This window comes from Ammospiza caudacuta, chromosome 5 (assembly GCF_027887145.1).
Source record: "Ammospiza caudacuta isolate bAmmCau1 chromosome 5, bAmmCau1.pri, whole genome shotgun sequence".
In the NCBI taxonomy this organism is placed as follows: Eukaryota; Metazoa; Chordata; class Aves; order Passeriformes; family Passerellidae; genus Ammospiza; species Ammospiza caudacuta.
In genome coordinates this window covers 72,385,477-72,407,459 of record NC_080597.1, presented here as the reverse complement: position 1 = coordinate 72,407,459, position 21,983 = coordinate 72,385,477, and the positions used below count along the sequence as shown (strand labels likewise).

At 40.0% G+C, this 21,983-nt stretch overlaps 1 protein-coding gene across 7 annotated transcripts in view; it reads left to right on the top strand.

Annotated features, from left to right (window-relative positions):
• The window catches only part of CELF2 (CUGBP Elav-like family member 2), a 548,030-nt gene that overhangs the window by 378,170 nt on the left and 147,877 nt on the right, over positions 1-21,983 (top strand). The window lies entirely within an intron of this gene.

Below are 21,983 nucleotides of genomic sequence, written 5' to 3'. Positions count from 1 at the left end.
TTAATTAAGCACTTAAGGAACCATTGAGATACAGATGTATGATATTACTGGACAGATCCTTCTCAGATTGGATTCTAGTGGAGGTTTATCTTACTGTGGATTTTCCTAAGGTTCCTGAGGGTGCTGTGACACCCTTTTAGCTCAAATATGGTGAATTATTATTGTTGTGAATGTAATACAGCATTATGTAGAGAAGCAGTAATTCTAGGCATTGGGTGAAGCCAGCTGATGTTATTTTTGCATTCTTACCTCAGGGAAGAGAATAAGAAGGTTAAAATTGGAAATTATGATGCTTTACTCATTAAGGCTTTTACAGTTACAAATGATTATGGGGTGAGAATGGATGCCTTCTGGACCATCAGAAGCAATTCTTAGCACTATGAGATTTCACATTTTTCCTGAAATGGGAAAATCATTTATGCATACCATTAGGAGCCTCCTAGAAGACAAAGTATTTTTCTGCAATAAGCTTGAAAAATGGGACTTTTTCAAACTTTTTGTTTCAGCTTTGATTTTTAAATCATGAAATTGCTTGGTTGTGAGTAAGCAAAACTAAACACCTGTAAAATACATCTGCTGATGGCAGCCCCTGACACATAGTGAGTTCAGTACTGAGCTAATTGTTGTGGGCCCAAGTCAATCAGGATCTGACGATTGTCTGTTCAAAGTAAGCTTTCCCTAAAATTTGAATTTTACATTCAAAAAACCTGTTTTTCATTTCTCACGATGAGTTTTGAGGGCTGAGTTCTTTCAGGCACCAACTTTCTGGGTTCCTGGAAAATTGACAAGAAACCCTTTGGGTTCTCAGAGTGTCCTTCCATTCATGTCTGCAGCCTGCTCTTAGCAGTGCTCCTCTGCTGTCCCTCTGGTCCCTTGCTGTGGCTGTCGTGCTCTTGCCACCATGGCTAGAAGCATCTCCCCTGAGTGTGCCCTCACACCCAGGGCATGTCTCCCTGTTTACAGGAGCAGCCTCAGAGCACACAGGTCACCTGTTTTAGCCATTTCCCCTCTCATTCTCTGGGAATTGGCCTCCTTGGTTCCCTGAACATATCAGGGGCTTCTCTTCCAGCCCCAGTGCAGCCCCCAGGCTCTCTGCAGCCAGTGATCGCTTTTGGACTTGACTCCTTTCTGTTTCGTCCTTTCTGTTTGTTCTTGAGTGAGATTTGCAGTCTGCAAAGCCCATGAATTTTTGGAACCCCACTACCACAAATTATAAAGTTTTTTTCAGGAAGCGAGTTCTGTTTTCAGAGACAGAAATGAGGAACAAGGGGGGATGGAATATATGGGGTATATATTGGTGTATTTGTTGGTTTTTGCAGTTAAGGGCCCTGTGCAAAATTCTCATCAATGCTTTTCAAGGATCTGATGCAGCAGGTGTGCCTTGGACTTTGTTTCATTTTCCCTCAATCCATCTCTGTCATGATTTAGAATAGAACAAAGGTGGTCAAGGGTGAATGAAACCAGACATTAAAAAAGAAAAAAGGTACAGCACACTTCAGAAGCATTTTACGATGATATGATCAAACAATCTCATACACTACTACTGACCTTAGCATGATGAGAGTTTAAGAGCATTAATGTTCTGTGTCAGCATCTTCATCTGCCTACAGAAAAAAGGCAGAAGCAAATATTAGCATAGCTTGTTATAGGCTGACTTATTTCACTTTATTTTGATATTCTGTGTATCCTGTCCATTGTTACTGTTGACTGTAGCACCATTATCTTACCAACTCCATTTAAACTGCATTATATATTACACTAAAAAGAGCAATGCTATTTAGGGTTCGGAGTGCTTTGAGGGTTGTTTGCAGTATTTTAGATCATGCTTGTACTGTAACCATGTCTAATGACCTTTTATTTCATCATTTAGAACCCAGATTCTTATGTAAATCTATATGGACATACATACATATGTAACATACATGTGTTTGTGTGTATATATACACATATTTATGCACATCCCTAAGCACAGGAAAGCACAGAGTGTTTCATGTCTGCCTTTCCAAGTGCCATCTGAGGATATATCATGGGTTGAGTTCATAACCCATCATTTCTATTCTCCTAGGCACTGTAAAATTCATTAAGCTAAGTAAAATGGCAAATTACTGGAGTATATACAAGTGTGCTTGTTTGACTTTTGGGCTCTTGTCCATGTTGCTTGCAGAGCAACTCTGCCTTCTACTAGAAGGGTCTGATTTCTAAAGACTAATAAAGCGAGTCATATTATGTGTGTGTATTGGAGTGTAGCAAAAAGCCTTTGTGCATTCTGACTGCAGTGGAGCTGACTTAATGCCCTGTTCTGCAGCTGTTCCCTAACTACTACTCACTGCAGTATTTCTTCTGCAAGAACCAGGTTTGTCCATCCTACAGGTTTGTTCAGGAATGTTTACAGGGATGTCCTTTGAGGTTTTTCTAGCCTGTGACCAGCCTAATGAAACAACTGGAAGGTTCCTAGTGTAGAAAGCTGAGGAATATCTTCTGGCATCAGTTTTACATTGGAGTTTGATAGGCTGGAGTAGCTGTACAAATCAGCCCTCAAGGTGTTCAGAGCACAGAAGCATTCATGAGTTTACTCCTTGCATCTTGAGCTCCCTTGTTGCAACTAAAGAGATGTCAAATCATTTCTTTAAGGTTTGGGGAATGACACTCAAAGGACTTGACTTCAAAAGAGCCTGTCATTTGTTGGTTTGCATTTAGACACCTAAATGAGCAACCTAGTGTTGCAGGTCATTTGATATACAGCAGACACAATTGATTTTGTTGGGATTGTTTATGTTGAACACTTCTGATACTTGACTGCATCTTCAGGATGGCTGATAGGGAGCTGATCACGTTGGATCTAGCTTGGGCTCTGTGTGCTTAACACCACTGAAAACCCATTCCAGGATCTCTTGTTTTCCAAGTGCACCTTGTTGGTACCCATGTCAGTGCTCCTGGCAGGCTCTGAGGCTTTGCATGTCATCCTGCTCACCATCAGTTCACTCAGCAGGTAGTCCTTGCTCAGTAGCTGATAGCAGGGACTAGAGGTGAAAAAATCTGCTTAGACCTTCTCCTCATCCCTCTCCATACACTTAGCAAGGGTAAGGATAAGGGGCTGCCAAGGAATCCATCATTTGTCCTGGTTTGAAACCTATAAATAGCCAGATCATTAAAGGTGTCACTTACAAAATGCCTTTGTCACAGGAGCTATTTATGGTGTGGACTTTGGCTCTGCACACTTCTCTAGGACTGCCAGAAGCAATGTTAACCTACCTGGGCAGTGAGGCTGGCAGAGCTGGTAGCGATTTCCTCTTCTCCTTTGCATTATTATAAATTCATTTTGGTGTAAAGGAGAGCAAAATCCAGCCTCATATTTTATAACTAAATAAGAAACAAAACTATCCAATGGCTAGCAAAATTTTCATAAAAGTGTTTTCGATAGGGAAGTAAAAATACTCCCATAATCTTTAGTGCTTTTCAAGGGAAAGGAGCAAAATGCACTTTTTATTTTTAAGATTTCACTAGGTTGCTGCTTACTGTCTGGGGAACCAAGAATGCCACAGCCCAATGTTGAAAACTTGTGCTTTAAATGAGTTGTAATGAAAAGATACAGGGACAGAGTGTTTGGTGGTTACAGGGCTATTAAGAGACTCAGCAGACCCAGATTAATTTCACTTCTTTGCCTCAGACCTAGGTTATTACCTTGGTCAGGTTACTCTGTAAAAGGTGAATTATGCATGGCTGTCTGTAAGAGTGTCATAGAATGGTTTGGGTTAAAAGAAATATGCTTACCTTAAATATGCTCTAATTTCAACCATAAAGGGACACCTTCCACTAGACCAGGCTGATTCAAGCCCCATCCAACCTGGCCTTGAACATCCCCAGGGATAGGGCACCCAGAGGTTGTCTGAGCAATATATTCCAGTGCCTCACCACCCTCACAGTAAAGAATTTCCTTCAGATGTCCAATCCATCCTTCTTCATTCAATTTAAAGCCATTATCCCTTGTTCTATTGCTAGAAGCCTTTATCAAAAGTCTCTCTCTAGCATTACTGTGGGCTGCCTTTAAGTACTGGAAGGTGCTTTAAGGTCTCCCCAGAGCCTTCGCTTCTCCAGTCTGAAGAACCCAAACTCTCTCAGCCTTTCTCATAGCAGAAGTGCTCCAGCCCCCTGAGCATTTTGTGGCCTCCCCTTGACTTGCTCCAGCAGGTCCTTGTCCTTACAGTGCAGCCCAGGACACATTTGGCTTTGAGTGCACATTGACAGGTCATGTTGAGCTTTTCATACACCAACACCCCCACGTCTTCTCCCCAGGGCATTCTCTTCCCAGTCTGTGCTTGGGATTGGGACTGACCTGACTCACGTGCAGGGCCTTGCACTTGGCCTTGTTGAACTTCATGAGGTTTGCATGGGTCAATGTGTCCAGGTCCCTCTGGATGATCTCCCTTCTCTCCAGCATGTCCCACCACAGAGCTCTGAGTTGCTGAGGCTGCATCAATCCAGTGTCTGTGTCACCAAACAAGATGGTTGTCACAATTCTGACACCTGAGAAACTCCACTCGTCACTGGTCCCCGTTCAGATGTCGAGGTATTGACTGCAGTTCTGAGTGCAACCATCCAGCCCATTCCTTGTCCACTGAGTGGCCCATCCATCTAATCCAGTTTAGAGACAAGGGTGTTGTGTGGGACAGTGTCAAATGCTTTGCACAGCTCCAGGTAGATTACATAGGTTGCTCCGCCCTTATTCAGAATGCAGTTTTTTAAGAATGGCATTTAAGTTCATGAAGCTTCCACATATGCTGGAATCCTTCATTTTGCACTAGAAAGATTATGGATTAGGTGCTATTATTATTTCCTTATCTTTTTCTGTAGTTCTAGTGTTGACAGCAGACAACATGATTTGATCTGAGATCAGTGAGGGTCTCTTCCATTAACCAAAGCCACTTAAATCATGACTATTTTCTCTTCATTAAAAACACAGAAACTCATGTTAGTCAAATCAATTATTACCAAAAAATGCTTTGCTAATCAAGTTAGGAGAGACTCTGCCTATTCCATTGTTTCAGTGATGCATTGAATATGACAGGCCAGCCAGTGTGTACATATACCCAAAAATATATATATGAGTGTGTGTAGCACAGCTGATGCTTGCTGAAAGCTTTTGTGTGGTGAACCATGACATTAATAGTGAAATCAAGGTTTGCTAGCTGACAGACACCAATTTGCCAGAGACCATCCCTCCTCTCCATCCCTCTCCCTCCCTGGCACATTTGCGCACACACACACACACACACACACGCGCACACACACACACACACATGTGGACATATCTTGTCTGCTGATTTCTTGAAAATCCTATGGATACTTGCAATCTCTGCTCTCAAGACATTTGCCAGCCAGCCTCTCATAATGTCTTGTGTGCATTCCTGCAGGCTGAAAAAAAAATAAGTAAGAAGAATTACAGATGATTCAATTAAACTGATATTGTTCACAACAAAAATGAGAGCAAATGCAATTTGGGTCCTGTTCATGTGACTTAATTATCTCTTACCTCCCCACTCCACCCCCTTTTTTAGAATTTAAAAACAATTATGATATAATTGCCAATCTGGAGATCCCTAGATATGCAGTAAATATGCTTTGTCTCGCTGAATGTTCTTTTTCCTGATTCAGAAACGGGACCTTATTAAAAATGCACACACACAAACACAAAAAAAAATCACATAAAGTCATCAAATGACCTTCAGGAAATAAAATTCTGTAATGCTGTATACCCAGGAAAGATATACCCATGTATTAAGTGAGTGAATCTGCTCAAGTCATTGAAGATAATTAGCTGTGTGCATTTATAAGATGTGCTCACTTGCAACACTCGAGGCAAATCCCTAGAAGTCAATTGAGACCTTCTCTGATAGAGGCGTGGAGGTGCATTTGAAGACCAAACATGCACTTTTTTTTTTTTTTTGCCTGAATTAGTAACGTTTCAAAATTTACTAACAGCTTTTTAATGTGTAATCAGCTTGACTTAATGGGGAAGGAAAAAATCGCGATCATTAGGAAGCCCATACCGCGTGTATGTATTCTCACAGTGAGAAAGTGCCTTGCAGTATGCAGTAGTCTGGAGTAAGTAGGATCCATTACCCATATCTGATGAAGGGCTGTCAGATATGAAGCAAATTTAGAGACCTGCTTGTCCCTTCAGCTATTCATCACCGCTGAGTAGCTCTAGCGGCATCCGGCGGTATTTTTAGAGAGGAGAATTATATGGAATTTCTCCGTGTGCCGAACATTAGCTGATCCCATTACTCAGAGAAAGTCACAGCTGACACATCAGCTTGGTGGCAAAGAGGAGCGATTGGCTCACAAGGGAAAACACGGAGGAGACGTCTGAGGAGGGGACATTTGTGGGGACATTGCCACGTTGAGGATTTCGTCAGCTGCAGTCCTCTGCTACTTGGAGTCAGCAGCAAAATGCAAAGATAATTTTTGAAATGTACAATTTCTCAGGGTTCTGTGCAATTTTATCCAGGTATGCTGTCACATAATAGATGTTTGAGTAATAAGAGTAATAACTCATTGTTGGCTCCTTAAAGCATCCAGCAACTGCAAAAAGGTTTCTCCTGAGCTTTGGGATATTTTCAAAATATGTGGGCAGCTGACTATGAACAAGCTATTTTGCAAACAACCAAAGTCATCTGTATTATTGTTTATCATTATTTCATCAAAGAAAATCCATTTAGTTTAATGCTCATTTGAATTGCTTCTCTTTAAGACCTCCAAATCCTAATAATGTGTCGAACACACTCCAGAATGTCAAAATAGTAAATTGTATGTAATTTTCTTTGACAGTAAGTGGATGAGTCCTTGCCAGAATTGTTCCTCTTTACACCCAGTGTGAAGTCATTGCTTTTCTTCTGTCAAGTGATATTTGACTTTCTAAAACCTACTAACAAGAACACTGCTGACCTTCTCATATCACATTCAGCTCAGTGGGGCTGTGGGGAGCAGGGCGAAGTGGTCAGCAGGCAGTGGCCTTCTGCCTGCTCTGCTGCAGCCCCAGCTCCACGCCACCAAGAAACGAGGGTGGGCACATGTGCCAAACATTTAAAAGCTGGACTATTCTTTAAAGAATGTCCTTGTTTTTTTTGAATAGCTCTAGTACTCAGCCCCGAGCGCTGCGATACTGAACTTCCAAAGCTTTGGGCTTACGATGAATAGCATTCATCTTCGCTTCTGGTTCTGATCTTGTAAAAGCTAACTCATGCATGCACAACATGATAGACCATGTTACGCCTCAGAGCCTTTTTCAGAGCTATCATCTAATACATTTTTTATAAGCCAGAGTGCATTCATAGAATTCTGCCTCAAAAGGCATTCGGATTTAATGGCTGCACTGAAATGTCTGGGCTGGCTACTTGTACTTTTGAAACAAAAGGGTAGTGAAAATGTTGACATTTTTTATAGTAGCCTTTAAATTTCAGGACTTTTTTTTAATTAAAGGTATGTTGTTTACAAGTAGAAGAATGTCTAGAGAAAAGCTTCTTGCTCCTAGTCCTAAATGAAAAGAGTCAGGATTTTGTCAGCCAAGAAGGTGTATGCTCTTTGTGGTTGTTTGAGTGTATTTTATACCACATATAGGCACATGTGTACATGCATCTGCAGAGAGGCTGATCTTGGAACAGGTTAGATTAGGGAAATATTAGGAGGCAGATTTCAGTGCCAGTCCTGCAACTTCACTCAAGTTAGCTACTAACAGAAGGGAAGAGCAAAAATGGTTCGTGGGTATAATTTTGTAACATGCATCAAAGTAAAAAAAAAAAAAAAAAACACCAAAATTTTAATTGATCAAAGGATGTTTGAAAATATATATTTACCCTTATTGAATCTACCTCAGTAGATGGACAAGTTTGCACCCTCGCTGAGAAATTTGTTTTCTAAAAAAAATTGGTAATCTGAGGTAAACAACAGTGCTCTTGAATTTTTCTAGTCCTCTGCAGACAGGACTGCATTCATTTGGCTTTCTCTGATACATTTTGAAGATTATTTTCTTATATATCAGAAATTTGATTTAGCAGCTAGAGTTTTTCTTGGGTTTGTATGTAACTGGAAATCTTATTTGTCTTTAAAATGGGGAGGACATTTGTAGTGGTAGAAAAATTGAGATTTTTACTTCCTAATGCTTTCTTGGAGCCCCAAGATAAAAATTCTGTTGAAGTATTTTATAAAATGCTTTTTCTTTTTTTTAAAGATACTTCTGAGAGGCTTCAAGATGAAAATTCTGTGAACTGCTGGTTCTGAGTGACTCATTTTAAAATCCAAGTTTGGCTCTGTGTGTGTACTTTGAAAATGTGCAGAGATGGAGAGTGTGTCAGAATCTGAGCCTTTGATTCACTTCTGAGTGAGGGATAGAGAGTGTCTTCTGCTTTGTCTTGAGAATAATAATTTGTCTTGATGTTATTGTCCTAAAGTGACTTTGCAATAGTAGTCTATGTGTTTCTGGGTCAAATTAGAGGCTAATTGAGTTGTATCTTTTGTGTGTATTTGGTGGGAAAATGTATCCAAATTTTATAATATTTAATTATCTAGAGCTGTGTACAAGTTGCCACACTTTATTTTGGTTTAGCATCTTGTTGCCCAAACAAATTGTTGATAACCCATTCTCGGGAAGTGTCCAGGGGCAGGTTGAATGGAGCTCTGAGCAGCCTGGTCTAGTGGAAGCTGTCCATGGCAGGGATGTTGAAACAAGGTGATTTTTAAAGGTCCCTTCCAACCTAAATGATTCTGTGATCTTCTGCCCTTGATCTCATCATAGAGGCATTAGGTATTGCGCTTATGGGTTTATTTTGATTCTAACAATGACTGCAAGCTGTCTGACTTTTTGTGGATATATGTCCTTCCATGGGACTTGATATCATCTTCCTTGCAAGAAAAGCCTTGGGGGAGGTCTGACTGGACAGAAAGTGGCACAGGAGTTTTGCACTCTTGCAGCACAGAAGGACAATATTAAGGTGTCCTAAAAGGGTAGGCAATGTCTCAGGAAAAGAGATTGTTTCTCCATTTGATTCCTGAGTCCACATCTATACACTGTGCCCAGTTTTGAGCTCCCCAGGACAAGACAGGGTACAAAGCCCGCTGGTGGGGAGTTTGGTGGAGGGACACCAAGATAATTAGGGATCTGGAATACATGATGGAGCAGGAGTGGCTGAAAGAGCTGCCTTATCCTGGCAGAGAAGGGGAAAGGGAAGTCCTAAAGGTGTTCTGGACTACTTACTGACAGGTTACAAATACAACAGAGCAAGACACTTTCTTTTCACAGAGGTGCATAGAGTACCTAGGTCAGGAGGCCACAAGCACAAGGTGTTAGCATGGAAAGGCAAATGTTGATAAAAGAAAAAAATTTCACCATGGTGTGGTCAAACACCTTAACAGGAACCCAGAGGGACTGTCCTTGTTGATTCTGAAATATCTGCTCAGCCCTGAGCAACCTGATGTAGTTGGCCCTGCTCTGAGGGTGGCTTGACCAGGTGACCTCAAGATGTCCCTTCCAACCAAAATTACCTGCTGAAACAGGCTCTCTCTGTTTAACAGTGCAGTCAGGAAATCTGAATGCTGACAAAAGAGAAGAGGTCAGTTCCTCCTGCTTTAAGAACCATTTGTGTGGAGTTAAACCAAAAAAAACCAAATGAAATGCCCTTGTTTTGAGATTTGCACAACTTTGGACCCAAAGTGAGCAACTTAGAATTTTTTTTGTCACATCCTGAAGAAGCAAAAACCACATAGCTGTATTTTGCAATGATTGCAGTAGTAATATGTGGTTCTTGCAGCATATAAGTTATTTGTAGCCACCCCTATTGCACTTTATGTTTGGACATGCAAGAGGAAGAACTTCTTGGTTTCTATGGGATGAGCCAATGGTGAAGTAAATCTTCAGAACCAACTAAATGCCCACCTTTCTTTTTGCTTTTCAGACTGTCAGGACATGTAGAAGCAGATTTAACATATCTAACCTTTTAAAGCTCTAATTAGTATTAATTTCTAGTGCAGTACTATTCAGTGAACTCAATCAATTTCAGTCTCTTGATGAACAAACATATAAGAGATCCAGACTTTGTTTCACCCTCTCCAACAAAAACAATTAATTTGAATGTTAAGCTGCCTGTGCAGCTCCTGACAAGACCAACCCCAGCTGGACTTTGTAGACAATTGTAGCTGCCTTAAATGTTCATCCATGGAGGGCCTTTCACAGGTGATGGAAGAACTTTGGGCACTACAGAAGGGTTCCTGAAGTGTTTTAGGTGCTACTAGGATAATACATCTGAGATTTTTTGCCAGAAAAAGGATTTATCAAAGACCAAATTTCTCATCGTGTACAAGGGCCTGGAGTAACATCCAGGTACTGAGTCATGGTCCAGAACTTGTGCTGGTTTTATACTCTATATATTGTGATCCTGAAGATACCCTCTATCTGAAACATGATGGGCTGCTTAATAGAGTTTTATTTTGTCTGTTTTCTCCAGAAAAGTGTGGTTTTGTACACCTGTATAACTTCTGAAAGAGGCAGTCTGTCATTCTAGATGTTTTTAAAAGCAGCAGACAGCAGCCTCGCTCAACATTTCTGCAATAATGATAGCAACCACTGGAATAATATAAACCACTTACTAATCAGTTTGCAAAGGCAGGACATCTGCTTTACACAATACAGAAGCAAATTAAGGAGGCTTTCACAGTATTCTGAAATTGTGTGTTAGACTTTAAAGAGAGAAAGAGAGAGAGAAAGAAACTAATGGTAAATAAATTGAACCATAGTGCTAGTTTTCATCCAGCTGTATGCAGCTCTGAAACAGCTATCTCAGAAAGGTACCTATTATTTATTAATTCAAGATGACTCCAAAAAGCAAATCCTCCATAAATTTCTTTCCAACAACTTTGTAATCTCAGTAAGTTCTTGGCAGAAGTGATGCTGGGAGAATATGTCCTCAGTCTTCACTATTTTAATTCCAAGTGGCTCTTGCCTCTAGACACTTGGCTTTTTAAAGGTTTAAAGGGTTTTGTGTGCAGGTGTACCACGTGTTAGGTGCTGACTTTACACTACCCTGTCATGCCTTGCATTGCAGAAGGAAGAGAAGCAGACTGGGATTCATGGCATCCCACATTTAATGGGTTTGGTTTGTATGGTTTTGTCAAGGTTCCATCATCTTCCCGGTAGCAGCCCCAGAGCCAGTTCTCACTGCCTCTGAGAAGCTCCATACATCATCTCCTGAGCTAAAAAGTTTAATATTTTTCATGCATGGAAGACTGTCAGCTTGTGTTCTGAGCTGCAGTATTTGGGCAGGGAGGAGACCAACTCATCTGCTTTCCAGGATTTAGTGTGAGAGTCAGGAGTAAGGCAGGTGGGCAAAATTGAGATAGAGGTGTGATTTAGGATAGGCATTGCACAGCAGCTTGGAAGCAGATCACTCTATTTAATTTAATTTCTTGGATATGTATTTCAATAGACAGCTATGTCTGGCAGAGTTTAGAATGAGCAGAAATCCTGAGACTAATTTTTATCACTGTCAGGTCCATGGCAAGGATGCTAGTTTAACCTGTTTCTTACTTCGTCTAGTGGGATTGGGATCTGAGCTTATGTTTCCAGCAGTTAGACACATCAGTACTGTTTGGTTAAGCAAACTCATTTAAAACTGGGAGAATATAAGCCAGAACTGTACCTGATTGCCTGGAAAACCCAGTTATGGAATATACACAGTGCTGTGCTCTGCATGTTTTAGTGGCACAACATAGAACCAAAATCTGGCAGTCCAGAGAAAATGAGTCCTTTTGGGAAATGCATATATTAAAGATCTGAACATGTGCAGCCTTTAACTAGGAGGAAAAATCACTTTAAGTTCATCAATATTTCCTTTTTTCTTCCTTGGAGTAGGGAATGTACTGATTGGCTGAATTTCTGTAGAAATTGTTGGCTTTTCTAATGTTGAGAGTAACACTTGCCCACTTAAAAGAAAAGGGAAGGACTGAATCCATTTGTGGAATGTGTGTAGATTATCCCTTTTACTTTTTCCTGGACATGCAATTCCCACCTTCATCTCAGAAAGTTTAAATCTCTTAAGGAATTGGTTTTCATTTAAGTCCAAAATTATGCTATGCAGGTCTTCTTTTGTCTCTTTTTTTAAAGGTGGTGAAATATTTAGTACTCTGTGTTACTTGTAAATTAAGTGTGCTGTATACCCATCATCTTTAAACTAAAATGGAACATGAAAGTAATAATGGAGCAAGTCCACTATAAGCTTTTTCTAGACCAAAAATTTGTGTATGTTTGGATTTTGAGGAGGAAACTTGGTGTTTCTCCCAGCTGATCATCAAGAATGACAGCAGACTGGCTGTCTTCTGTGAAACTGTGGTCTCCTCTGATGTCCATGAGTTTCACCTGTCTAGAATTAAAAGATGTCAGAACTCTTAGCAGTGCTGCACTGCAGCAGAAATGGGGGTTTTCCTCCCTCACTGGTGTAGCAGCTCACCAGAGCACTGTGTCTCCCCATTCCTTCAGCATTTGCTGACAATGTGGAGTCATTGACTCTGTCCACACTTCTTACTAACATAAAACACCACTTGGCTGTACAATACTGTGTACAACAGGCTTAGAATTTGCTGCATAATTTAGCCTAATGATTAATCTTATTCTATTTTGTGCAGCCCTCTCTTTCTACCTGGAAACAGAGATATTGCAACACTCCAGAGCGTCTCTAAGAATCACCACTGCTCCAGACACCTCTAGCACCTGTTTTTGTGATCTCTTAGGTGCACATTACATCAATACTTATTTTTGGACTAGAGGCCCACAGGGAGTCCCTGGCATAATATTTTTGCAGTAATTCAGGATTGAACTCCCTGTGGTTAGGATATACAAAGATATTCTAAGGATGGCAGCGATTTGTGCCTTCTGTGCAGTTTCTCAATGCTCAAAATGTCTTTCCCTCAGCAATTTAAAGGTTGCTGTTGCCTGTGACTGCAGGGGAAAAGACATTACTGTTTCTGTGAAGAAGTTAGTTATGAACATGATAAAAGCTTCAGTAATTTCTCTAAGGGAAGGCACCAAACCTCATAAAAATATTGACAGAGCTTATGCATAGCTTTTCTGCACTTTGTTGGTTATAAATAAAATAAAGGTTCCCAGATTGCATTTCATTGTAGAAGACAGATGAGCTGAAAAATTTATAAAGGTGTGAGAGAATTAAGAATGATAATTTTCAGTTAACATTTGAATGATGTGGCTCTGTTATAAACCATTTAATGTACAATGCAAATGAATGCATCTGAAAAGGGAACTTCATGTTTGTGGGTTTACTGTAAATGAACACAGTATGTATTTGAAGGAATTGTTAGGGAAATGAAAGTTTAAGGCTAAATATGACTATTCTGCTCTAAAGCTCAAAAATGTTTTAATCAAGCAGAGAAAACAGGTCCTTAAACAAATAAGGACCTCAGAGTAGTCCTTGGGGATGTGTGAGACCACAAGATCTTGAGTAATCAGGGGCTCCTCAGACAATGAGAAGAGGCCCCCCATAAATGGGTTTGTGCTGTTGATGTTCATTGTAGAAAGTCCCATTTCATTCCAGATCTGACATGCTCAACACTCTCAGAGCAGCAAATTTTGTCCCTCATCAGGAAGTTTGGATACGAAGTTGTCTCAAAAGCCATGGGCACTCATGGGAGAGGGCAAGAGACACCACTGCCTTTCATGTGGCTGAGTAAAGGCCAGTGCCAGCCCCTCTGGTCAGCCTTTCCAGGGGAGGGTGTGCCCAACTCTTGTCTGCTGAAATAAATTAGCTCTGTTTGAGGGACAAAAATGGCAGAGATGCAGAGATGGAAAAGCCCAACCCCAAAGCCCCACAACCACTGGAATCAGGAGGAGCAGCGGGGTCAGGGTGTCTGGCAGAGCAGAAGGCAGGAGCAATGGGTGAAAGGAAATCCATTAATTGCCATGACAAGTGGTGTCCAAAGGCAGAAACAGTAGAGTATCTCCTCCTGTTTAAGCTGGAGGATTAAATATTGCCTCATGATGAGTAAGTGAGGTCGTAGGAAGGATCCTCTGGCAGATCTAGTGACAGTGCTTCAAACATAAACATTTGTGGGGATACCTTTAAATGCTGATGCTTTCCTCTTCTCTGTGAAAACACTGAAAATAGCATTTTCTAGCCCAGGGCCACTGAGCAGGAGTAAGCAGTTGCAATCTGTTGACACTGAATGTTAAAAGCCACAATCTGTATCTGGCAAGCGAGCAGAGGTTTTAAAGTTGGAGTTGAACTAGCTGAGGTAAATAGGCAGGAATGGGTGCTTTGGTCTTTAATTTGTATTCAGCTTTAATAACATTTAATTGATTTTTGAAGTATTTTTGGAGCTTTCAAATAATTTGTAATGGTCTTTCAGAGCTTTAGATATAGAGCATCATATTTCCAGTTAAAGATTCATTATTTAATTAATGCAGCTCAGTCAAGTCCTGATAAATACGAGCACCATCAGAGCTATTTTTGTTTCCTGATTCATTTCTCCAACAGGACTGAGGAAACATGGCCTTGAACCATGTTTCTAATGGTGAACTAATTTCCTGCTGAATAGAAACAAGGAAGAGAATTATCTGCATATATTCTACTAAGGATTCTAGCACATAATACAGAGATTTATAATATCATTGCATTTCTCCCCCTTCCAAACACCTTACTTGACTTTACTAAGCCACACACTCTGAAGTAGAAAGCCAAACACTGAACAGAAATAGGAGCTAACATATAAAAAAAAGATTAAGAAAAGAAAAATAACACTCCTAGCTCTTTTTCAGGTGTACTACTTTTGTAACCAAAAATCAACCTCTGTTTCTAAACAATTTTTATGCTGTTTGGCTATTAGCATTGCTGCCATTTAAAGCTCTCTCCTTTTTCTTCCCTCTCCTCTCACCCCCAGTATTTCATTTTTATACCTGTCATGAAATGGTTGGGGTCGGAAGTCAGCACAGAGTGCATCATTTGTACATTGTGTCTCTTTTCTCATGTGCCTCTGCTGCCAGAGAAATTGAACTTTCATCCATTAAAAATCCATTTATTGTGTCTTGACTTCACTGAACTAAAGAACAGGACATTTCATCAAACAGTACAGTTTAAAATCAAATTAAATTGTACTAGTACCCAGAAAATGTGACATGATAAAGACCCCAGCCATTTAAAAAATCTTTTTAAAGACCTTCCTGATTTCACTTGCTGGTACTTCCACATGTCCTTTAAAGTTCAAACTGGTCAGGGATGCAAGGACTTGCTATGGGACACCTAAAAAGGACCCTTTTGTCTTTTTCTTTCCCCTTCCTTCTTTCTGTAAAGCAAGTGGTGAGCACTTCTTGCAGATTTGTGCTCCCTCAGGTTTGAGGGCTGCAAGCTGAGTCTGGTGTAAGTGGTCCCCTGTTGTGGTGTCCCTGTCCTTTGAGGTGATCCTGTGTGTTGGACATCACTGGCACTACAGAGCAGCCAGCTAAGGTGATGACTTGTGTTGGAGCTCCCTGAGTGTGAGTAGCAAACCCATGAAAATCAGAGGAGGCAATTTTTGTCCGGCAAACTTTCCCCAAGGGCCTTTCAGTTTGGTCAAACACATTCCCCCAAAAGTGGAGGATGCATGATGTGTTCTTCTGTAGCAGCCCAGTCCCTTTATTGCCATGTGTACCCACAGCTTGTAGGGGAGAGCCTCCCCAAACATGGTTCTCATCCCAGTTACAGCTTCCACAATGCTGATATGCCGCTGGAGTCTGAGTTTCACAGATGGATGACAGAATTAAATTGTGCAACTTGCAGGGCTGCATATGTGCAGAGTTTCTGGGAGTCCAGGAATGAAACCAGGGGCTGAGAAAACACCCGTCTTCCAGACCCCCGTGCACGGGCAACAGCTGGAATTTGCACGGCTCCTTATTCAATTAATATTCAGAAGCCACTATTGCATTTTCCCAAGAGCAATGAGACAGTAAAAGCAAGCTGCTACGTCTGGCTCCACTGTTTGCCCTCCCCCTTATGCAGTGTTGGGTTGGTTGGTTGGTTGTTGGTAGTGTTTTGTTTCTATTTTAACCTCTTATAAATATGTGTTACATTTGGCAAAGAGGCAGCTGGGGACCAGGAAGAGAGCAGCAAAGTGGTGTTTCAGAAGCCAAGAGAGAAGCATGTTTGAAGTGAATTGCACCAGATTTTTGTTCAGATGGGAGACACTTGATTTAGTTTTTGCTTGACTTGCTTCCATGCAAAGTGAACTGCTGAGGTGCTTGTTTGTAGTTAAGATCTTTCTAAGGTGTGGTTTGGGTTTACAGTCTAACCAACAACAAGAGGAAGGGCTACTACAGTGATAAATATTTATTTGGATATAATGTTCCCAATGTTTTTAAAATGTAAGCAACAGATTATATACAAATAAGTTATCTCTGCCTTTCATTTTTGAAAAATGAGGTATATCTTTTCACTTATGTATTCTGAGTGGAAATAGATTACAAAATTATATTTAGAAAACACGATTTATAGACCCTTCTTTTGTTTACACATACATAAGAGGTGTCCATTCTATTTATGTGCAGAAGGAATACAGACAGAATGATGATTTTTCTGGCTCCCAAGCTGCTCAAATAGAAGATAAGGCCCGGGAATGAATTCCTTTACTGAGATTCCTGGACTGAGGCATGGTCTGGCCCTTGAATTGCATGTAGTACACAGGCTTCAGAAGAGCTGATTCTCTAGTAACATTTTTTTTTTCCTGCTCAAGGCCAGCCCTGGAGAAAGAAAGGTGAAAGAGAGTTACTAAATTTCATAGCTTATTGCTTGCTGTCTTCAATGGATGATTTCAGCCTAGAAATCATTTACCATTTCTGGCAAAGTATTGACAAGTGGCTGAAAGCTAAAAGAAGGTTGTGAAAGTTGTTTTTAGTTTGCAACCAAAATAAGAAGCTTGGGGGAATCTTGCTTGCTTCTTTTTTTGACGCACCAATATTAGGGCTGTGACAGTGGGAAGCACTACAGTATTTTTTCATATAATTTGTTTGTAATGAGTCACATCAAATAGAAGCTTTTAATCATTCACTCCAACATAGGCTGAGGAGATGCAGATCAAGGGTCTTGACTTTAGTGTTTGGCTTTTTGATTTCAGGGTATCCATGCACGCCAGTTGCATAATTTTAATGGAAAACCAGTTCTTTTTTCTGGACCTCATCATGGCTTAAATAATTTATTTTGGTTTCTATTTGTACCCTTTTATCTATTTTGACAAAATACGATTATAGTGTTCAGCTTTATCATTGTCTTATAAATGATATAACAACTGCTTGTGAATACCCATAAGTTTTTATTGTTGTGTGTGAATGTTAATAACAACATTGCAGAATGGCACAGAGAAGGTTTAGCAGAATGATGTTTGCATTTCCTCTAGTAAAATATCATTCCACAGTACAATTCCTGGATAATAAAGCCATAGATTCTCTTATCTATCTGTGTCATGGTAATGAATCATGTACAGAGCTTCTAAATAGAAGGTGTATGTTACATCCGTGATATGGATAGATAGAATCATAACTCTTCTAGATATTGAAGGGTTATGATTCATCCAATGCCTGAGAAAATTAGTGCTATCCCCAGAAATTCCAGCTCTTGCTTCCCATGATTGAATGAATGGGTATCACAGGCTTGCTGATCACATTTTGCAATATGTGTGTACGGAGCAAGCAGCAGGCACAGAGCTGAAGTGCAAAGAGTTGGAAGACTGAAGCATTTTGGAGGTTGGAGGGATCGGTGTCTGCGCCACCTTTTCTGTGTGGGAGAGTTAGGTTTCACTTATGCATAATGGCACTGCCAGGGAATAAATAATATTACAAAGAAAAAATTATATCAAGTCTGATTAAAAAAAGAAAAAAATCTGTTTCCTCCAAGGAAGCACAGTTTATTTCCTAAATTATCTCCTCCTTCTCCAGGAATTTTTATGCAGGGTGCTGATATCTAGACCATTGAGTAATGTAAGTTAGGAACTCTGGGGTCATCTGCTCCAAACCCTAAATCAAAGCAGATCCAGTGAGATCAGGATGCTCAGGGACTTGTCATGCTATCACGCACAAAAATTCCAGGAGCCAAACACCACATCAACTCTTTTAATTCCCTCTTGTTAATAATATGTCGTTGTCATACTTTGCTTCTTTGTTTTAGCTTGAGAGGATATTAATGTATGTCTGAATGGGATTAAACATGTATAAATCTTGCAGTGACTGATGATTTAGGAAATAGTTGTTTTCTTCAGCTATAAAGTTTTACACCTGAAAAATGCTCCTAGTATTTTTTGAAAGCTTAGTCAAAACCTTACTATTTTTAGAGTTAAAATTAGGTAATGAAGTATATTTTGCTAAAAAGTCTATCAATTGTTAATTTCAATCACTCTTTAGAAGAACACAAAAACCTCAATGAGACACCTACCAGGAATAAAAGAATGAGTTCAGGCACTTTATGTGTTTAAAATTCCTGCTTATTTTGTTTTGGGATGGCAGGAAAGTGGGACAAAGGAAAATCCTTGAGTCTGAACCAAACCTGATGCAGGAGAGGGGCGAGATGGCGAGGCAGAAGTAAAATGAGGCATGGGAAAACATGCACAGTTCCTGCCCCTTTCCATTCCCTAGAAAGCCAGAACTGTGACAAAACAACCCAAAACAGCAAAGCCATGGGAGGTGGCACCCTGCCTTTCACCTTTTATCTTCCCTGGCCCACAGAGTTCAGTATTTGTGTGGTTCTTCTCTCCTAGGAAATCTCAGCAGTCAGGAAAACAATCTTAGCTCTTTTAACACTAATGAAAGTTGAAGGCAGTAAACAAAATCATGGAGTAAATCATCCAGTGCTGACATGTCTTTTGGAAGCAAAGAGTCTTTCATTGGAAGATGTGAAATAACATTTCTGTCGTGTTTTTGCTCGTCTGATAATTAGAAATGATTTAGGACAGCATTGATGGTGCCTCTAATGGGCACCTTGTGGGTGTTAATAAAAGGAAGAATACATTAAATGTAGTGATTTGTGACTGGGCTGATGGGGTTAATATTTTCTTAGAATATAGCCAGCCATTTTTCTTCCAAGTAGCAATGTAATGTAATTATAAGTACCTTAGTAGATGGACTCAATTGCTCCTATCATGAAAATTAATTTCAGGAACATGCTGAGGCTTTTTTTCATTTCTTCTTTATTTCCTACACTGTGCAGGGGGTAGCAGACACATACAAATGAAATTATGTTTGAGCAGACCTCACAGAGACCTGGCCAATTCTTGTGAACAACTGAAATTGAAATCTGTGGGAAAGGAGAGCATTTCTTTTTACATTCCTTGACATATTTTGCACCTGTAAAACTCCCAGTTTTCTCAGATGCTCTTTCAAAGCACTTGATAAAGCTAGACAGATATTATGAGGGGAATTATGAGGGAAGAATGAAATATGCTGAGTTTTCCTAAAATGTTTTCTTGGAAGTAACTGCGCTATGATTGCAGCTTTTCCAATAAGTTTAGCCAAGCTTTATAATCAAGCTTCTTCAGCACATGTAAATGTTCTTGCTGTAGTATTTCTAAGCATGGAATGCATAAATAATATTAATTATAATCTCAATAATAATCTTTTCTGTTTTTCACTATATTGCATGGCAAAATACAAAATATATAACTGGAATTTATAGTCTTGGGATATAAATCTCTAAATTTTTGTGCAAGTGGAAGTGCAATATATAGAACAGTTGCAAAGGTTTGTAAAGAATAAAAGGATAAAACCCTACACTTAGTTATATTTTGAGATTTCACAAGTAACTTTAGTCTAGAAGAATTTAATAAAATTAAATCAAATAGGACTTTCAGACATTGCTCTGAAAATATACACAAATATAGAGAGATATCAGCAACATGAAAGTGTTGGATTGCTGCTGTGTGGTTTGAAACCTTAATTACCAATACTCATTAGCAGATATACATCTGACCCATTCGGATTTAAAGCAGCTAAAAATAAGTCTTAAACCCATGGAGGGAGAGGAATGTATAGCAGAACAAAGTAGTGAGTCTTGGTGTGTTTGAAGGCAGTTTGTTACATGCTTTTAAACCCAGAGCAGACACCCAGGCTTGGGATGTGGAGATGTGAAAGTGGGTCTCAATAATTTGAACTGCTGGTGTAAATCCATATTTGGGCAGAATTTCAATGGCAGGTTTTGTAACAGTTTTACAGGCCTTGTGTTCTTCAGAGAATTTGCTGTCTGTGCTTCCTAAATATTAATATTTCCTGTTACTCTTATTGTGGGCTATAAAGTGTTAATGAAATTAAAAGAAAGTCTGAAGATTCCTTTCCAGAGAATCATTTGCATGGTGAGGGAGGGAGAAACACAAATATACTTGCAAGTCGAGGCAGAACTATGCTGGAGCTCATCATTCCCTTTCCTTTGGTTTTCTGGAGAGGTACTTAATGGTGTTTGGACATGACTGTATAGTGCCATTAATGTAACAATTTTCATTTGTACAGTGCAACACCAGAAAGATAATCTCTGTGTTAAGTACTTTTCCTTTATAATCCCCGGAGAGTCAGAACTCTAAAAGCAAATATTGTATTTACCATAGACTGTAAAAGGGGAAGAAATGAGGCTAAAATGCAAAGCAGCAGGGATAAAATAGAGTTCCTTTTGGATGTCTGCAGTGGTGCTATGAATATACATATACTCACTGTTATGCTTTTTGTATTGTCTCTAATTTGAAATAAACAACATGATTACAGATTAGATCACTCATGGCTTCAGCATTTCTGGCCAAAGCACAAAAAGCCTGGGTGTGCTAGCTAAGAGTGTAATCGAGGCAGAGATTGTTTCACTGTTGGTGATTTGTTTAAGGATTTTAATTTACACTAATAAGTGTCCTTCTCTGCACTGTAACCTGGCTCCCCATGTCTCCCTTTGGAAAGCAGTCACTGCTGGTATATACCAGTGGAATGATGATGCAAGGCACTAAACAACAAAACAGAGCAGCTGAATGCTGCTGCCTGGCATCTCTTCCAGAATAGAAGTGAGTGGCAAAAATTGGTGCCTCGCTGTCCTTACTTTGATTTGCACAGGAGCTCTGGTGGGAGCTCAGCCACTGCTGGCAGCTGGGGGACATGGAAGCTGAGTGTCTTTCAGAATTCATCAAGTAAACAGATAACCAGCTGACTCCAGAGGACAGCTCTGCCCTGGCTACTGGAAGGATTCAAGGATAAAATGACTTTTTCCTGCATGACTTGTGTGTTTCTTCTTATGAATTTAAGTAAAGGAGCAACATGCAATTGCAGCTGGAGACTATCACAGGTGCTTAAAAGCAATTTGACAAAATAGTCAAGAGAAAAGAGATCAACAGTTTACAGCATATTTATTTTTGGGTAATAGTTATTCAGACTGGAAGGGAGCTCTTGGGAATTCAAGCAATGTTCAAGCAGCAATGATAAAACATGGTGCTAGGAACCTGATGTTCAAATGCTTTGAAGTTGCTGTCACTTAATCTGATTTCGGAATCCTGCCCAGAAATGATGCAGTAATAAGGGCCAGCTGCCATGGTTGCTTTACTTATTGGTGTATTTTTAGTGGAATCATCAGTTCCATGATGAACTAATGCATTAAATGCAAATAAAAGGTGTGTTAAGGACAATTCAGAAGAGAAGTGATATGAAAAACCCCTGTGAATACAAAGTAGAGGAATAGGGGGTAGCATAAAGAAGAAAATCTGGTCAAACTTACAGAAAGTCCTTTGAATGTCCAGAAAAATAGGTTTGGTTGCTTGCTTCAGATGGAAAAAATGATGGCTTTTCCCTTCAATTCCCTCCAGGGAATGGAAGCTTTCCATGCTTTCTGTGTACATCTAAGGAGCTTGATGGGCTTCCTCTTTGAGGTGCCTGGAAGCCTTGGCCATGTGTAAGGGTCATCTTTCCTGTGGGCCCCTCACTTGGTATTGAGAGTAAAAGCCTGTTGTTC